Here is a 4724-nt window from a genome sequence, read left to right as displayed (position 1 = left end):
AGTCAGGGCAATGTGTATGCTCCAGACCCTTAAACAAAACAGGGATAAGCTCCATATTGTGTGGCTTTTGCCCCATATTTGCCCGAAGAGTACAAAAGCACAGGGTATGCACACTGTGCAGTTTGCAGAGACACACACACACAGAGCCCCCATGGTGTCTCAGAGGCAGCCAGGAAATATTTCCTCCTCACAAGAAATGTATTTTTGCTGGTTTTAATTTTCAGAGCTTCCCAGGGGGGAAATAAAAAAAGATACTTTTCAATGAGAAGCTGAAGCCTGAACAATCTGCAGTTTGCATTTTTGCTGGGTGGAAAGAGGGTGGAAGGAACATCCACCTCCAACCACTTTCATAAAACCATCATAAGCAATCCCCCCTTTTCATGGGGAAAAACCTGTGAAATAAAAACATGATCAGCCTGAAGGGACACTGCAGCTGCATACAGTCAGAGTAGAATGGTTTATACACTAAAGATTGAAAAAATTAGGTTTTCCCTTGAGAAAAAGCAGTGCCTGGGATGAGCAGAGCACTCAGCATAGGAGAGACACCCAGCTTTTAGCTGTGTGGGCTTATTGTATTCAAAATTAAAGGTAGCTCTAGTTCTTCCTTTCTTTTCTTCTTTTCTTCCTTATTTCCACACAAAGAGGCAGTTTCCCTGCTGTGATAAGTGAGTGTAGACTTAGGGGATGTGACCTGTACCAATGGAAAGGTATGGGAGAAATTGAGGCGATTTGGGGGACAGCCATTTGAGTTTGAGAGCTGCTCAGGAAAGTGTGGGGAGTTGATCCACAGACATGGATGCAGCAGCGTATCCTGCTGTGTGGGGGCAAGCTGATGTTCCAACATCAGCATGGGAGATCCAAGGTCAATCAGTAGGTCCAGGAGGGGTGGATTCAGCTCAGGACACCCCCAGATGGAGACAGGCATGGGGGTGGGCACAGAATCCACCCGGGAGCAGGGCAAAGCAGGGTTTAGGCAGCAGCATTTTGGGGAGATGAGCCATGTTCTAAGTTCATGTTCTAAGAAGGAGAGCTCACACCCCTGGGATTAAGTTGCCCCACAAGAGGTGGTGAGCACTGAGAGGAGCCCATCAAGGTGCAGCATCCGGCCTTGGTGGAGATGACTGACCTGCAACTGCCTGGAAGGAGCACTAAAGGTGGGGATTGGTCTCTTCTGTCAGGTAACGGGTAGGATGAGAGGAAATGGCCTCAAGTTGCACTAGGGGAGGTTGTGGTTGGAACAATTTCTTCACCAAAAGGATAATCAGGATTATCCCAGGCTGCCCTGGGAAGTGGTGGGGTCACCATCCTTGGAGGGATTTAAAAGGCCTGTACTTGTGACACTTGGGGACACATTTTAGGGATGGACTTGGCAGTTCTGGGTTGGTGACTGGACTTGATGCTCTCGAGGTCTTTTCCAACCTAAATGATTCTCTAATTCTCTTTCATTCGTGGGGGGTGCTCTGTTGTGGCAAGGAGAGACATCATCAGGTATTGCTCGAGGCCAGCTCTGCTCCTCAGGCAGGTGGAGGCTGTGTCAGTGCAAACCCACAGCATCAAAACCATCAAACACCAAAACCATCAAACACCAAACAGACCTGCTGCTGTCCCACAGCTTGGTCCTGTGCACCTTGAGACAGCCAAATCTGGGCAGCATTTCAGGGTGTTATCTACTCACAAACCCTGTGAGGTCCTACAGGCTGTGCCAGTGCTCCTCTCACAACCAGACCCTAAAAGTCTAAACTAAGGGCACCAGAAGCCTTCTCTCCTTTTCAGTGTATTGGGATCAGTGTTTCATTTCTTATTGTCCAGAATGAACTTTATTTCACACACCCTGTGGGGGTGAGTGGATCTATCACTGATGTCCTGAAAGCCACATCTTGGCTCCACTGAGGTCCAAGATTTGCTGCATTTCACTTATTGAGGCAAAACAGGAGCTGGAGTTGGCCTGGGATGTCCCCATACCCCACACCCCTACATCCTTGGCCACCTCTGCAACTCAACCACCACCTGAGCTTGAGAGCATGGAGTCCAAAAAAATTCAAAATTTGTATCTTTTCATTTCCTTGGGCAAGCCAGGGGCCTCTTTAAATGGAAATTGCCACCACAAAACCCAGCAGCTACAAAGTTCCCCCCAAAAAATCCAAGCTTTCCACCCTGCATGAAAGAAAATCAGAAGAAAAACCTGGCAATCAGGGATTATTCAAAGGGAATGTGCATTCATGAAGGCTCTTGCAGCAGTTTTCCTGTGCTTCCTACAGACAGGGCATTTGTGTTCCTACATTTTGGGGTGAAACTGGAGCCCCACAGTCCCAGGGGGCACAGGGTGAGCACACGTGGGGTCCCTCCCCAGCACGTGCCAGGGCGGTGGAAGCTCATTCAAATGGCCCAAGAAATGTGCCAGCTGCAAATGCAAAGGCATGTCTGTTCAAATAAGCCCCATTAGTTCCACATGTGCATTTGATAGATAATTTTTTTTCGGGTTACGTAACGTGAAACCAATAATTATGGAAATGAGTGTGAGGATCCAGATAGTCTCCAGAAGAAGAAGGCTGAGGCAGGGAGAGTGAACAACACCAGAGACTTTGCGGGGATTTTTCCTCCCTTAATGCACCCATCCTTAGCAAACTGCTTGTGCAGAGCCCCACTCAGCAGAGCAGAGGAAAGGAATTGGCTCTGGGAGCTTCATCTCCCTGGAGCTGCACGGGGCCTTCAGCTGCAGGATTAAAATCTGGCTGTGCAGTCACATACCCAGCCCTGAGGCCACACAGGCAAATGGCTCTCCTCACCCCCAAAAAATGTGGAGAATGTGCTGGAAGGAGTGCAAAATCTGGTTCTTCTCTCAACTGCTTGTAACTAGTTCGCTGTGAATTCCTTGGTTAGGGATCAAGTCTGGAAGAAACAAACATCACAATCAGTATTTTTCAGAAAGCCATTTATGCATCAATCTGTTTATAACAAATAGCAGATCTCTATTCACACCCAAACTGATTTATTCTCTGATGCTTGCTCACTCCCCACCATCCCCACTCACACTCCTCTGACAAGCAGAGTACAAATCTGTGTGCAGCAAAGCTGGGCACACGGGGAGGAAAGAAAGAGGAGCACACAGGTTTTTAGTGGGAATACAGCTATCAGAACAACATTATACAATTAAGGGAGAAAAAAGTAAAAAATAAAAATTAAAAAAAAAAAAAAAAAGAAAAGAAAAAGTAGAGGTGATTATGTAAACTGCTGTCCCTGTCTGGTCAGCACAAATCTCGTGTGGGCTTAGGTCAGTCTGTTTGACACAGCTAGAAATAGTTGCCTGTGTTAACCATTAGCAGCTCCCAGTTCAAAGTTCCCTGTGAGCTGCCTCTGTTCCCTGCCAGCATTCCCTGTGTCTGCCTCAGGTAAGATGCAGACAGCACTGCCCAGCCCTGTCCATGTCTGTGTTGGAGAGTTCAGCCCTTCAGCAGGAATGAGGCACCAAACCTCCCCTTCCAGCCTGGATGCTCCCCACAGAGTATCTGACTTCAGCAAACACAACCAAAAAACAGAGTTTGTTGTTAGAACAAAACCAAAAAGCAGAGTTGATTGTTCTTAGTGTAGTGGTCAGGAGATGTCCTGGGCAGGCAGTGAGGCCTCAGAGTGCCTGGAATAAAACTCCAGCCCCTACCCTGGAAAAGTCCTGGGATGCAATGACAGGACAGGAAAGGGTGGGTGGTTCTAACAGGTAAATGTGGGATCCAAAGGAGGAGCATGGAAGTGGCCTCATCTGCCGCCTGTGGAAGCATCTGGAGGACTTTCTACCATCCTTCTGTTCTGCAGGGAAAGCCCCAATGTTTGAGGGAAAAGGGTGGGATTTGGCTGTTTGTCACTAGAGGAGAGAAAAGGAAGCTTGGATCCTTAAAACCTCTCAGCTGCCTTTTCTGTCCAGGTGTCATCAGGACAGAGACACACAGAGGTAACATGGTTGTTCCCACCTTTCTACAGGAAACAGAGGAGGTATTTGAGGTTGGCTGCTGTTTCTATCACAGCCACCCATTTTTAACTAGAGTTAAGGACATCTGGAAAGGCCCTTCCAGAGGTACAGTCAGTGCTGAACTGTTTGCTTCCCTTGGAGAACAGGAGCAGAGCAGCCAGAACACAATCTGTGTCCCAAATATGTCAAGGGTTGCTGGAAAGAGAATTTGGGGACCACAGAGGTGCTGAATGATCCTCACAGCACCTCCTTACCCCTTGTCCTCCACCTGGGGGAACTGCTGAAGCTCAAAAATCACAGCCCAGCAAAGCTTCCAGTTTCTTCAATGCATCTCTTCAACTTCTCACAAAGCAAGACACAAACCCCAGAAGTCTTCAAGAGTGATTCTTTCCCTTCCTTGGTTGTTGGAAGAAAAGTTATTTTGGGGACTGGGACATCCAGTCCCTCCATCCTCTAACTAGTCCCTCACTGCCTTGATTTGCTACCTGGAGGCAAAGCAATGTGATTCAGGCCCCTCTTCCTAGCAACATGTCAGTGTCAAGAATTCCTTCCCATCTTCCCACAGATCCTTGCCAGCAGAACAAGCCCAGAGCACGGCTGATGGCGAAGGCTGAAATCTCTGTGGGATGAGCAGGGCCCCCAGCAGAGACAGTAGCTGAGGAATCGGCCTGAGGCTCTGTAATCCTGGCAAAAACAGTTTCAAAACACACTTTATCTAGTGAGGGTACCTCAGAGCTGTGCAGGGAATTGTTTCATGCAGCCC

The sequence above is a fragment of the Motacilla alba genome, chromosome 2, assembly GCF_015832195.1.
Source record: "Motacilla alba alba isolate MOTALB_02 chromosome 2, Motacilla_alba_V1.0_pri, whole genome shotgun sequence".
Classification (NCBI taxonomy): Eukaryota; Metazoa; Chordata; class Aves; order Passeriformes; family Motacillidae; genus Motacilla; species Motacilla alba.
Note: the sequence above shows the minus strand (reverse complement) of the source record.